The sequence below is a fragment of the Rhagoletis pomonella genome, unplaced genomic scaffold (assembly GCF_013731165.1).
Source record: "Rhagoletis pomonella isolate Grant_MI unplaced genomic scaffold, Rhpom_1.0 Rhpom_scaffold_00253, whole genome shotgun sequence".
NCBI classification, from domain to species: domain Eukaryota; kingdom Metazoa; phylum Arthropoda; class Insecta; order Diptera; family Tephritidae; genus Rhagoletis; species Rhagoletis pomonella.
Genome location: NW_023458807.1, coordinates 76391 through 92345, shown reverse-complemented (window position 1 = coordinate 92345; position 15955 = coordinate 76391).

The following is a 15955-nucleotide window of genomic DNA, read 5'->3' as shown; positions in this document are numbered from 1 at the left end:
ATAAGTACATATTTATGTACACACTATACACTTACATTCTACATTACGACGGAATTCATTTACTGAATAAAATGTGAGGAATAGGTAAATTAAATATGTTTTGCGTTGTTATAAATATATTTAAATTAATTTATTAATAAAAACGTGAGTAAATGCATACGTACATACACTTTTTACTGAATCAAAAAAGTTATTAAACATGATAATAAAAACTTGGCGCGTTTGTTTTGGAAAAATTGTCTTTTTCTGGTGCGCTGATGCCACACTGGCTCAGTAGTCGCAAAAGTACACATACATACACGCATTTTTACTTGAAATAAGTGTGTAGTGGTTAATATGTATACGTTGCCATCTCCGTACAGCTCATTTCACCTCGCCTAGCACGCCCGCGTGTTCGCAGTTTGCCCGCGACGTCGACTGCGTGCACCTCTGCTGTGCATCCCTACTCTAGATTATAATGTCCCTGAACGGATGTTTGAAAACTGTTATTTTTTTAAAGATAATACCATGATTTTAACAACGACGAAAACTCTAATTTACGAAAAGTTTAGAGCGAATTGCTAGCAACAGTCACTTCGATCTCCTGTAACACTAAATGCCTTAAGAGAATCGACTTCTTGTCTCATAACGATACGCAGTAGAGCCCTCCTAACAATATAAGATGGTTATGCATACGAATGCACCAATTTTTTTTTTGGACTTTTGGCCAGGGTTTTCCAAAAATTGGACCCTGTGCATTGGTAGAGGGCTTCGGGTGTACGAATTTGTCGTAATATCAGGAGTTGAAGACTTACTCTAGCTGCTAGTCTCTTAAAAATTTTCTCAAATCAAGTCGTAAGCAGATTCCGCGTGTGAACTTGCAACAAAGTTCAATTCCGCCATTTCCTTGAAGGGATTTTCATGATTTCAGACCTTTAGTAAAGTTAATATCATTTATTCATATTGTTCTTGTTTTTTACACGCCTTTCCTCTTTCAAAAATATACAATTTCATAAAATTTCAATGTCTATTTCTCATATTGCTCGAGCGTTAGACGTTCTAGAGTCCAAACGCATAAGTAGCCCATTACGCCCATTTGGGTACTCAAAGTTGACATTATGGACAATGTTTCCATGTAAAAATAAAAATGTTTAAAAATGCTATAATCAAAAAAAAAATCAAGAAGGACAATGTTTACTTAATTCTTTTTTTGTTTTTTATACGTGGCACATTAATGCAAAAAATGTACAATTAAAGCCCAAAATAAGGCGGAAGAAATACATTTTTTAATATTAAGTTTCGTTAAAAGGTTTCCAAGATACAGCACTTTAAAGAAAGGTATGTATGACGTTTTCTTAAAATTTAAGTCCCGTGTAAATAGGCGACCCCACGTCATATCGGCAAAATATGCTGCACGTATATTCATGTCACCTAGACCTTCAGTCTCGTCAACTTTCATCCAAATCCTGAGAGGTCGCACACAGAGGTGGCCGCGGTAACATGAAATGCCTCAATTGAAAAATTCACATTATAATATATACACTGTCAATGAAAAGTGGGTGCATGGTGTTTTTTGTTAAATATTTGCAATGATTTTTAAATAAAAATATTTATTTGTTTATAAGAATATGGTTCATGCTTTAATCATCTTAGTTTTGAACTTTCTAATCTGAATCTTTAGAAAAAGTGGGTAAAGTAAAAAAAAGTGCAAGTTTTAAGTGGCTAAAATATCGTTTTGATTTTTGATGATTTTTTGCTGATGGTTTTTGCGCTTTTTACCATATAAAAGTGTATTCCTTGAAGAATAAGACCCCAGTTATAATTATGTTGTACTTGAAATAAATCTTATTTATTTATATATTTAAAAATGGTGTGAAAAATTTACTATACATTCATCAATTGAGAACGGTTGAACCGATTTGGCTAAAATTTTTTTTAGTTGTTCGTAATTGCCGGGAGAAGGTTGTTGCGAAAGAAAATTTTGGGAAAACCCTCCGGGAAAGTCGGAAAATTGGAAAAATCGAAAATTGATTTTTTTTGTATGGAATTTTGTGTTCAATTCCTTCGGAATGGCATTCGAATGGAAAAATAGAAAATTTTAAGTGGAACACTCGGAAAAATCCGGAAGAACGAGAAAAATTTTGATTTTTTTCGACGAAAGCTTGGAAAATTTCGGATAATTGTGAAATTCATTGGGAGCATGAATCAATTGGGAAAAATTTTCTCCTATGTTTCATAACCGATTCGAATGGGTGCTGCTTTTTTGGAAAGGTGTTTAGAACAAGGAGTGCACAAAATTTTAATTTTTCTGATAGGTGGCGCAGGGGTCGAGCTACGCTAAAAAAAATTAATTTGGTTCGTTGGTAGCCTTTTGCTTATATTAGCATATAGGTTTCCTTTTTTCCGTTAAGTGGGCCAGGGACCGATCTATTCGAAAATGTCCGATTTATTTGCTGGAAAATTGGCACGTAGGTAGCTTATTGGCTGCGTTAACATATAGGATATTTCTTCTGACAGGTGGACCAGATACCTATCAATTCCAAAAAATCTTATTTATGGTCCGATTTGCTTGAAATTCGATACCCGTATTACAGATATGCGCAGAATAGAATCGAGTCATTGTTTTACAGTTCGAAAGGTGTTTGAAGGCGGCGCAAACATGCGGGTATTGGCTATTTAGCAATACTTATTACACAGGCCAACAAAAATGGAAAAAAAGTTGATGCAGCAAATGTTAACGCTATTTTTGCCGAAATTTTGTGTGCTGATTATGAATCCGTAACAATAGAGTTTTCATGAGCTCCAGATTTTAAGAAAAACGAGGTCAAATTGTCAAAAAATCGCGTTTTTTTCAATATTTGAGAAGAAACAAAGGGTGGTAGAACTTTCCACTTACAGGTCTATTCTGCACTGGTAGTAAAAAGTTTGTAACCGGTAAATAAAGTTCCTGTCAATTTTTAAACCCTTTTCGCATTCTGTGTACTCTTGTAACCGGTAAATTTTGTTACCATCTCATAAGCTGGTAACAAAGTATTGCCCCGTGAAATATGCAATGCCAGAATTTGCACATTCTTCATAGCTGAATCGCTGAATATTTTAACTGCATTACCAACTTTCCTAGAATCGCGGTGACAAGAACTGGTAACATTTTTTGGTAATAAAATTTCCCGGTTACAAAATCTTCGGTAACGCGCAGAATATACCTGTTGGGCTTTGATTAAAGCTAAACATCTGTAATACTATCCTTGCAAGTTCCCGTACCTTTGCTTGATGGTCACTTATAGACATTTGTTGAACAGGAATAACTGATTTTGGGAAGTTTGAGTTCCTACCGCAATTAAGCAAAAGGTGACAAACCTTCCATGTAGGCTTAAATTAAAGCTTGAACTACCAACTACCATCCCTGAAAGTACTATTCCTCCACCTTGCCCTAATGGCCACCTATACTTATTTACTTTTTATCGTCAAAAATGCTGTAAAAATCAGTGTGAGCTGTTCAATAAATGACTATAGGAAACCTTAGGGTCAGGGTGCAGGAATGGTATTTTCAGGCATTGAAGTCAGAAGTCCAAGCCTTAATTTAAGCCTAAGTTGAAGGTTCTCAACAATGGTTTGTGCGCTGGGCTTGGGACCCGCCACGTAAAAACCACTTCCAGTGAAGAAGCAAGGCAAAGCCTGGGATGAGATGTAAAGGAGCGCAATTCGGAGTTGGATTTGTGGTGGGAGAGAGACTCCGTCGCCGAGTACTGTCGTTCACCCCGCTGGACGAGCGTCTAGCGACAATCCGCATCAAAACGAGATTCTTCAAGGCAGGCTTCCAGTGTTTTAGGCGTACGCATACTCCGAGGCCCAAACATCGACTCGGACCACTATATTGTTGCAGCCAAGATACGCACCCGCTTCTGCGCAGCAAAAAATGTGCGCCCTAATATGCAAGGAAAGCTCAACGTCGAAAAGTTGCAATCACAACAGACAGCCAGCGCTTTCGCTACTCGACTCTCACACCTGCTCTCAGAGAGCACTCTTCAACAAACCGACATATGCGAGCAGTGAAACCACATTTCCCGCTCATTAAGTACCGCCGCCGAAGAAGTAGTCGGATTTCAGCGAGCCCGAAAGAACAACTGGTACGATGAGGAGTGCCAGGAAGCTGCAGAGAAAAAAGATGCCGCCTACAGGGCCACGCTGCGATCAGGCGCGACGCGCGCTATGTGGGACCGCAATAGGGATCTGAAGAGGGAAGCGAAACGTATTTGCCGCAACAAGAAGAGAGAGGCCGAAATACGTGAGCGCGAAGAGCTTGAAATGCTGGCCGACAGGAGGAATGCCTGAAAATTTTACCAGAGAGTTAGGTGACTTACGGAAGGTTTAAAGACCGGGGCGCACTCCTGTAAGAACAATAATGGCGACCTAGTAACTGATGTCCAGAGCGTACTTAAATTATGGAAGGGACACTTTCCGCCCTACTAAATGGTAGCAGCACGGAAAGTTGTGGAGAAGAAGAACCAGAGCCCGCAGTCGATGATGACGGAGTCGACGTTCCACCCCCTGACTATGACGAGGTACGTATAGCAATAACGCGGCTGAAAAACAACAAAGCCGCTGGAGCTGACAGCCTGCCAGCTGAGCTATTCAAGTATGGCGGCGAGGAGTTGATAAGGTGTATGCATCAACTCTTGTGCAGAATATGGTCAGATGAACGCATGCCCGACGACTGGAATTTAAGTGTGCTCTGCCTTATCCACGAGAAAGGTGACCCCGCCATTCGCGCCAACTAACGCGGGATCAGCCTTCTAAGCATAGGTTACAAGGTTTTATCGAGCATATTGTGTGAAAGACTGAAGCCCACCGTCAATGAACTGGTTGGGCCTATCAGTGTGGCTTTAGACCTGGCAACATAAATAAAACCGTTGACGTGTTCGGACGTGTTTTCTATCGCTCCGCAATCTTTTGATTTTTCTTTTTGCCAATAAGTGACTTTTATTTGTTTATAGTATGGCAGAAAATCATATTATGAGATAGTGACTCTTGGTGATATAAACTAATTATATTGTAAATTGCTGCAAATGATATTTTAAGCTGAATTATAAAAAATGCCTTGCTCGTGCGGACAAAAGGTTGATCGCACTCAACCAAAAGTTCAATGTGCTAAGTGAAAAGAGATTTTTCATTTGAGTTGTGTTGGTATTGTACAAGCCGATCTTGACTATTTACTTTCGTCTGACAAGCCTTTCGTTTGTAAAGTATGTACGGCTGAGCCTCGTACATCAATTCGTCTGCCCTCCTCCCCTGTTGCTTTGGATGAGGGTGCTAGTGCCAAATCGTCCGTGAATTTAAACACTCAGAAAAAAAAACAACTGAAAATGCTGAGAATGCTTCTCGTAATTGTCATCAAATAAATCTACATGCTGTACTCAAAGAGATTTCTTCTCTTAAAACTGAGAATGCTCAGATGGTCTCTTTAATTAGAGATTTGCACGTTGAAAATAAACAATTAAATAAAAAATGTGACGCTTTAAATGGTGAAATTCGTTCAGTGCAGGCTAAGCTGGGCAATAAAGAAGCTGATATATCTGTATTAACTAGGGAAATTAAAAATCTTCGCATTATTATTGGCAGTTTCCTAAAACTCAATCCAAATCAAGCCAATAGTGTACATGACAGCAAAGAGGTGATTGACACAGTTAATCTTTCACTTTCATGCTCTTCGTTTTCGTCTCCGCCTGTTTACTCCGTTGCTAACTCTCCTGCTGCTGCCTGTACCTCGCTTAATAATGCAATATGCACGATGGTGTCGTCATATACTGTGCCTATGCATACATCTACTCAGCCATCTGTTTCGCTATCAGCTGAAACTGTTGTTGTTGCTGCGAATGCACCCGCCGTTTGTGCTATTAATTGCTCATCTTCGTCTTTTGGTGCTGCTAATGCTCGGGCGCAATCTCTTGCTGCTCAGGAATATTCATGCGAATCTCATCAACATAATTCTTCTTTATCTTATTCGCAAGCTGTTGCCGGGAATAATATTTCGTCATCACAACGAACGAACGGTAACGGTGACCACATCTCTGCATCTGCTGGCGTGCCAGCAGCCACTCATTGGACCACGGTTGAGAATAAGAAGCGTCGCAAACAACTAAGAGTTGTCGGTTCAAGCTCAAATTCTGACTTACAGGTGGCGGAACGTAAAAAGTGGTTACATTTATCGTCGTTTTTGCCCTCAGTCACTGCGGATAATATAGTTGACTATATTGTTAGACACGCTGGTGTAGATAAAACACATATATCATGCTATGCCTTAAACTCCGCCAGTTAAACGCAGTGGAGTAAATTTTAAGCTCGGTGTCTCTTATGCTTTTTATGAAAAGATGCTTTCGCCTGACCTCTGGCCAGCAAATGTCAATATACGTCCTTTTCGTTTTTTACAAAAAAAGGGAAATCAGGAGGCAGTAACGTAAATATTTCAAAGGCTAAAACTAATGTATGCGATTTGAAAGTGTATTTTCAAAATATATCTGGCCTTCGAACAAAATCAGAAGCAGTGCGGATTTTTAGTTCACACGCAGACTATGATGTTGTTGTTATTGTTGAGACCTGGCTTAATGCTGATTTCTATGATAGTGAATTCTTTGACTCAAAGATTTATAATGTATTTCGGAAGGATAGAGACTCTGTCAAAACTGGATATGTAAGAGGCGGTGGAGTTCTCGTCGCCGTTCACGTAAAGCTACACTCTTACTTAGTTTCGCTTGAGGATAATAATACTCTCCTCGACCAACTTTGCGTGTGCGTACAGGAACCCTCATCACATGACTCACTGCATTTCATTGTATCTTACATGATACAAAAAAGAAGGTAGTTTCAATAAACAACTTTTTGATTAAAAAGCAGATTTTTGACAATTGCTCAATTGTGAAAAATTGGAAGCGGCGTTACCCAATTGTAAGTTTTTTGGTGTAGGAGATTTTATATCCTAAATTTGGGATTATAAATAAAATAGTTCTGTTAATATTTACGTTTTAAAAATAATTAATATCTTATCTTAAAAACGGTTGAATTACATTAAATTCGATAACAACTTGCCAAATCATTTTTTTAATATTAATACAATTTTAGTGACCATATTTTAAAATTTTTTAGTGTCCTCATGTCATCTGATTATTTCACAATGTAGTTTTCTATATCGGATACGATGATTCTGGTATAATTCAGACACTGAAATTATACATTTCGATGTGTTATTTAATACATATTGTCTTTGTCCATTAAACAGCGAATGGAATTTACTTTGACCCCCATAGGCCGCGAAATTTTTCCAGCAACACATTGTTTTCAGATGAAATTTTGACACACCCAAAAGTGAAGTATAAAATAAATAGATAAAAGCAAATTTTCAATCAAACTGATTTGTGTAGTTCAGGCGCGTCTTTTGGTAAATGTTCTGGAAGCTGTTTTAATATATCCTATCTTATTATATATTTCTTAGCTTTTCTACATTCTGAGAAGTTGAGAGAATGAAGTCTAATGCTCTCTTTTGGTCAACTATGATTTCATTTTTTGTAATCATTAGTTCATTTCCTTTGAGGAGTCACAATGCCCATACCGGCTATACCGATTTTTTGGAAATTTCGGACACAAATCTTCCAAGAATGGTTATATGCTAAAACAAAACCGATATCTAAAGGGGGTGTGGAACCTCCTATACAAATCGAATTTTTCATAGTGCATATCTCTGGAAGTATTTATGGTAGAATTCTGGAACTTGGTATGGATATATGTATGTATGTATATGAAGTCAATCTCAAGCTCATGGAAAAATATGGGTTCATTGGAAAATGCAGCGTGCCACTGTAGAACTTGGAATAGAGGTGAATGAAATCAATCCCAAACCTATGAAATATGGGGGTATATGAAAACGATCTCGTAGCCAGCTACGTGAGCTAGCGGTATAAGACATATAAACTAAAATTCTGGTGACGCATAGACCCCTCTGGAAGCATTTACATAGAATACTGAGATGAGGCATTTTTCCAATGAAAATATGTAGAGAAAAACGGGCGCGACACCTTCTGGAAAGTAACACGATCACAGGGTGTATCCCTAGAACCATGTTAAGCTAAACTTTGGGGGATTACATTCTTGCCAAGACCGACAGGCATAAGCTGAAATTGCGTCGCAAGTTTTACGATCGGCTTGGGTAAGGTTTAACCAATTAACCCCCCTTTGTTTTTGCCACTACTGAATTCTATAAACTGTCAGCTTTCACATAATTTAAAATGTACATGTGTATTTAAAAATGTCATGGAAATTTTATTGCTAGCTTCATTTTGCAAAAATGTTGCAAACTTTTTCACAGCCTGAACAGAATACTACTTTGCTGAGGAAATGTTGTGGAATCTCACACTTATTTCACAGAAAGAAATTTTATATGCAATTTAACAGCTTTTTCACGTGAAATAGGAATAAAATACTTAGGGGATTCCCTTAAGCTCGAAAGTGGCTCGAAAACCACGAAACCTCGAAACTTTTCCAGCCTCGAAAAACAACTGTCAAAAATTGTATGAGTGGCGATTTTCGCGTGCCTCGAAAACTTTCGAGGCAAATTAGTCGCGAAAAAAGCCTCGAAAAGTCGTTTCAGTGTTGCCTTTATAATTGTTGACTGCGTTTTGATCAATAAATTCATACAATTTACATTTTTCACTTTTTCGTGGCATTTTCAATGCTGATTTTATATGTATTTATTTCAGCTGATGCGATGTATTATACAAAAAACTCTGAATGAGCTGTCAAACTTCGGAATTTCTCCATTGTTTACGAGGCTGAAAAAAGGTGCATTCCCAAAAACAGCCTCGAAAACTTTCGAGGTTTTCGAGTTTTCTGCTCTTCGCGTTTAAGGGAATCCCCTAACTATGCTTAAGAACAAAGATTTTTAAATCGACAAAAAATTAATAAGAACAATTGAAGGATTTTAGATATTGGGTATGGTAGCACGAAATGTCACAATCTGCTTAATTGTCAGGTTGTTAATATGGCGACGAAAAAGTGACAATGGAACTACCTTGTTTTTTGTATCATGGTATCTTATATACCTCCTAATAGTAATGATGACATTTATCGTGCGCATGCTGATAATGTCATATCTTTAGTTCATAACAAGTCAAATGATAATCATGTTTGTGTTTTAGGTGATTTTAACCTATGTAACGTAGGCTGGTCTAATGCTTTCTCAGCCTTTGGTCTTACACCAGTTAATGTAACTAGGGTTCATGAATCCTACCTAATCGATAGTTTTTAAGCCTTAATCTGATTCAAATTAACAGGTATGCTAATAAACTGGATAGAATTTTAGATCTTATTTTCGTCAGCGATAATATATACTGCAATATTGAAGAATGCTACTCGCCTCTTTCGTCACCTGATATGCATCATGTTGCGTTAGATTTTAAATTTGAATTTTATAATTTTCCATCTACTACTCCTGGTGGAGAATTGTTGTTTAATTACAGGGCTTGTGACTTTTCAAAGTTAAATGGTTTACTTGGTTCAATTAATTGGGAGGTGCTGCTCGCCTCTCATAATGTATCCGAATGCTACGATATTTTTAAGACTACTTTAATGGAATTCTGTCTTGACAATATTCCAGTTCTAAATAAAAAACCATACCGGTTGCCATGGTATAATCGTAAGCTTAAAAGAGTAAAGAATCTTAGGAATAAATTTTTTAAAAAATTTAAGACTTCTGGGAGCCAGGTATTTTTTGAAAAATATCAGAAATATCTGAAAGAATTTAATTGTTTAGACAAATTTCTTTATAGGAATTATATTCTTAGTGTGGAGTCGAGCATAAAGACGAACCCAACATCATTTTGGAATTTCGTTAAGTCTAAGAAATCTGTTTCTTGTATACCTTCGGCAGTATTTCTTGAGAATAAGTTTGCTAGTAGCCGTAATGATATAGCTAATCTCTTTGCTGAATTTTTTCGTTCAAATTTTTCTGATTATGATGACAATTGTGGGTTCGATTATGACTACCCAGAAAGTTCCTCCATTAATTTTGGCTCTCTTAAGTTGTCATCTGATGATGCTTTAAATGGCATTTTTAAACTTAAACCATCAGCTAAAATGTACGTTGATGGGTTTTCTGAAATATTGCTGAAAAATACTCCTGCTCTGGTTTTACCTTTAACTCTTATTTTCAATAAGTCGCTTGCCTCAGGTGTGTTCGCAGACGATTGGAAAATTACCTATATTAACCCTATGTTTAAAAATGGTAATAAAAGTAATGTGTGTAACTACAGGCCGATTTCTAAGCTATCAACAGTATCCAAAGTTTTTGAAAGTATTGTCAAAGACAAGTTATATTTTGCAACAAAAAATTTAATTTCTCCAAATCAACATGGCTTTGTTCCTAATAGGTCAACAGTTTCTAACCTAGCTGTTTTTAGTGAATACTGTATTACGTCTTTTGCTGATGGACATCAGGTAGATTGCATATACACGGATTTTGCGAAAGCTTTTGATAAAGTGTCTCACTCAATATTAAATAGTAAATTAGCTTGTCTTGCATTTCATTCAGTATTTCTGCATTGGATAAAATCATATTTGTGTAACAGGCGGTGCGTAGTCTCTATTGATGGCATATCCTCTGAACCATTCTTTGCTACCTCTGGGGTTCCCCAAGGGAGTATCTTAGGACCGTTGCTTTTTGTTTTGTTTATAAACGATATCACAACGTGTTTTTCATTCTCAAAATGTTTACTCTATGCGGATGATCTAAAAATATTTTCAACAGTCAAAAATCTGAATGATATGAATAGGCTTCAAGTAGAACTGGATAATCTGCATTCTTGGTGCTTGAAATGGAGACTTTCACTGAATTTGAATAAATGTTTTAAAATCACTTTTGCAAAAATTCGAAATGTCTTATCGACAAATTATAGTATTTCTAATACTTTGTTAGAAACTGCTGAGGAAATGAAAGATCTTGGCATAATTTTTTCATCAAATTTTTCCTTTAATAGCCATATGAGCCACATAATTAGGAAATCTTATTCAGTTTTGGGCTTTGTGAGGCGAAACAGTACAAATTTTTGTGACCCGTATACACTTAAACTGTTATATACGTCGTTCGTACGTTCAAATTTGGAATACGGGGCGTTTATATGGAGGCCTTATCATAGTAATTCTATAAATAGAATTGAGCGTGTTCAGAAGGTTTTTCTTAAATTTGCATTACGGTCTTTACGGTCTGCTCCTATGCCCACCTACACTTCTCGTTTACTTTTAATAAATCTGAAGACCTTGGAAGCTAGAAGATCTGTGCTCTCTTTGACTTTTATTTTCAGTGTTATTAGTGGGTCTTTGGACTGCCCTATTATATTAGAACGTATAAATTTTAACATTCCCCAGCGCAGCTTACGTATATCACTGCCCTTTTACGAGGGAAGATGGAAGACCGAGTATGCACGCAATGCCCCAATTGCACGTGCAATAAACGAATTAAATAAGATCTCAAGTTCTATTTTAGTTGATTTTTCTTCAGATAGAAATATATTTATTAATATTTTGAATTCGACCTTTAAGTTACTTTTTTGCATTTTAATGAAATTTTCTTTGATATTTCTGCATAATTTTGTATGCGAATGTTCATTTTTTAGGCTCCAATAGTCTGTAAGAAATTTATGTTTCATAGACTTTAATAAATAAATAAATAAATCCACTATAGACCAGGTATTCAGCTCCGTCAGAATTGGAAAAGACCTTTCCGAGCCGTTCGCCACAAAACGGGGTTTCAGACAGGGCGACTCCCTCTCATGTGACTTCTTTAATCTGATGTTGGAGAAGATAATAAGAGCTGCAGAACTGAACCGCTCAGGAACAATTTACTACAAGAGCGTGCAATTGCTGCCTTATGCCGATGACATCGACATCATCGGTAAAAAAAACCGCAAAGTCTGTTCTGCCTTTTCCAAGTTGGATAGGGAAGCAAAGCGAATGGGTTTGGTGGTAAACGAGGACAAGACGAAGTATCTCCTGTCATCAAACAAACAGTCAGCACATTCGCGCCTTGGCTCCCACGTCACTGTTGACAGTTACAATTTCGAGAAAGTAGAGAATTTCGTTTACTTGGGAACCAGCATTAACACCGATAATATTGTTAGCATTGAAATCCAACGTAGAAACACTCTTGCCAACAAGTGCTACTTTGGACTGAGTAGGCAATTCAGGAGTAAAGTCCTCTCTCGACGTACGAAAACCACGCTCTATAAGTCACTCATCATGCCCGTGCTGGTATATGGCGCAGAAGCATGGACAATGACCACATCCGATAAGGCGGCTCTTGGAGTGTTTGAGAGAAAGATTTTGCGGAAGATTTACGGGCCTTTACGCGTTGGCGACGACGAGTACCCCTGACGATGGAACGATGAGCTATATGAACTTTACAACGATATGGACATAGTGCTGCGAATTAAAATACAGCGGCTCCGCTGGCTTGGTCATGTCGATCGAATGGACACCGACGCTCCAGCTCTGAAAGTATTCAACTCGGAACCCGCTGGTGGTAGCAGAGGAAGAGGGAGGCCCCCTCTGCGATGGAAAGATCAGGTGGAGAAGGACTTGGCTTTACTTGGCGTTTCCAATTGGCGTCAGTTGGCACAGAGGAGAAACGACTGGCGTGCTTTGCTGAACTCGGCCAAAATCGCTTAGGCGGTTACGGCGCCAAAAAAGAAGAAGAAGAAGAAGTTGAAGGTTCTATCATTGCTAGGGCTTCTCAAATATTGCAAAAAACGCGATTTTTGACACTTTCACCACATTTTTCTCGAAATCTGGAGCTGATGGAAACTTCATACATACGTATTCTTAATCAGCAAAAAAAGCCTATCAAGACCAGCTTGAGCATTGTCCGCATCAAAATCGGTGTTGCCCTGTGTTATCTACACTAATTATATAAAGAGAAGCTCCTTCTTTTTATAAGAGGTGATCTCGCGAACGGCTGTACCGAATTTTAAAGGGAGCGTAGCATCACCCATACATATCGAATTTTATACAGTGTTTTTTTCTTTTTCATAATAAATTTTTTGTCAATATTTTATAGAAATATAGTTCATTTTGCATCAAATGGCACCAAATTTTTAGTATGCAGTTTTGTAGTTCACTCAATTTCAGTATCATAAAGTGCAAGTTTTAAATGGCTATAAGATACCGTTGATTTTTGATAATTTTTTTCGCTGATGATGTTGCGCATTTTTTACATATAAGGAATGCGTGAGAGTTTTCTTTATGGGAAAAAATGCCTAAGAGTGTCAGTATGTAAAAGACTTATTGTGGTGGCCTGACTCCTCCTAAACGACCGAACCGATTTTAATGATAATTTTTAGTGGCGCTGGAGCCGAGTTATTGCTAAAAATTGTCGATAAGGAGGCACCAGGGATCAAAGTCAAATTACTCCCGTTAAATCAACCATCAGAACAATTGCGGTCCTTGCTTTACGGTGACTAAACAGAAAGTGGACCAATGATACTCACCATTTTAGAAATTGCCACCAACTATACTATACAGATTCAAGGACGATTCACTATCGAGCCGCAAGGACTTCGTCCTGGTATAACGCATTCGTCAGGTTATTTAAGACGGCAATGGAGGATATGCCTTCTGTCGACCACAAAACCAAACGTGAACATGCATTGCTGGTGAAAACGTTGGACCAAATGTTTCAATAAAAAAAATAATTTTGGGCGGGACGAAGTTCGCCGGGTCTGCTAGTTTGAATATAAAAATTTTGAAATAGAGAACGAACGGAATGAATGAACGACGTCGATGTTTTTCACTTTTCTAGTCGATGTATCGACGACGTATCGTCCAGCAAAACATCGATGTTAAAATCGATATTTACAGACGAAACATCAATGTTTTGAAAACATCGATGCATCGTATGCTTCCCTAAACATACCTGGAAACTGTCAAACAGCTTTCAATAAAAACGAAACATTTTTATTGAATTTTTCAACCACCAAAACCGGTTTAGAGCGAAACTTCGCTATTGGAAAACAACAGTCGAAATATTTTTTGGAGTATATGGGCGCGTTTCTAAGACGTAACTGTTGTTAAACTGTTGAGTGTTTGTCTTAGAAACGAACAGTTAAATAGTTCCGCTCAGCTCAACAGTTGGCTACTTTCCGCCATTTTTTCTACCGGAACATTATTTTACAGCTGTTGATAGCAGATTGGCGAAGAGTATTATAATTTTACGCACAAAGAGATCGAAAGAGGAAAAAGTAAAGAAACGAAAACTAGCAGAAATTTTCAATCACAGTATATACACACACACACACATCTTCAAATGCATGTACAAAACCTTACATTCTGCAACATTTCAATGTGTTTTGATAACGATGCACTCATTTTGTTTTATTAAAACAAAGTAAAATAAACTTGCCAACTTTTTCCTTGAGCGTTTTGAACAGCTGATTTTTAAACATATGACTGCAAATTTCTGTTGGCAGAAATTTCGCCAACAGAAATTTGCAGCTGTCTCGGTTTGTTATGTCTCTTTTTGGCTCTCTTCTGCAAATATTTTGTGTTAAGAAACGCTTTCCAGCAGAATTCAGGAAAAATTTTTGATAATTATCTGTTAAGAAACAAAGCTATTTTTACGCTACCTGAACTCAACGTGTGGGGCTTAGCCAAAACAGCTAATCGTAAAGGCTTACGCCGCTTGTATTTAATTTAACGCCGCTTTGTTAGGTGGCAGTTGCAAACAAATTTATTCTATTTTATATTACTGATGTGATAAAGTAACTAAAATATTTTATACTAATACCACGTTTCTAAATATATGTTTTTAAGATGTTTGCTATATAATTACACACTGTTTAATTCATTATAACATTGAACGATTTTTCAACACGGCGCACAGTGTTCGACTATATGAAGGCAGGTAGAAAAAAGTTATGGTGACAGTTGATAAAAAAAAACCGTTGGACTTAGAGAGGAAAAAGTAAAAGTCAAAAATACCAAATTTTACATTATTTACTCGTCCTCCTTCATCACGAACGATACATTCCCAGAAAAATACGGGAACGGGCGCGATACCGACTAATCTGTCTAGTTGCCTTTGGCGATTAATCCATTAAAGAAAGTGTTTTTTTTTGGTGACAGGTAACAAGATCAACGGAAATAAGATTAATTGACTTTATTTCCCACCCTGGTACGAAATAAAGTCAATTGGCATTATTACATTTTCAAAAGCGAAATAAAGTCAACAAAAAATCGGAAATAAAGTCATTGACGCTATTTCCTCATTCAAATGGAAATAGCGTCAACAATGCTTAAAGTATGTCGATTCATAGAAAAAAATGTTATTCTTACAATAAACATTGCCCCGTAAGTGTTGTTTTTTAATAGATGAAAAACGTTATTGCCAAATCCTCAGTGTTGTGATATCAATCCACACACAATCATGAACTACCACCAATTGATTTTATTAAAAAATTTAAATTACGAATATGTAAAAACACGATGCGAAAAACTAAACGCACATGTTTCGTTTCCACAAAACTAAAGCGAACACTATTAAATTGAAGAAACAGTCCATGTTCAAAAACCCCGGGGGAACACTGAAAGAATTCTGTGTTTTAAATTAGCATATTTTGAATGAATTCGGAATGTCTAAGGTGGAAAAGAAACCAACCTTTCGATAAGGAAACTATTATAGAAAAAGAATTTTCTTACACTGTATTCATGTCTCCGCCAGCCAATTTGTGACATTCAACGAGCCAATGTGCCAAAATTCGGGTATAAACAATTATTGATTATTTAATATCGGAACCGAGATCATACATATAAGTTAATTGATTGGTTTTTACACACTTTTGAAACACAAATTATATGCCTTTTTACTGCAGACAAGTTGTTGCCCCAAAACACAGCAGAAATCTTCCAATCAGGGCTGCCAACTATCCTTAGTTATGAGGTA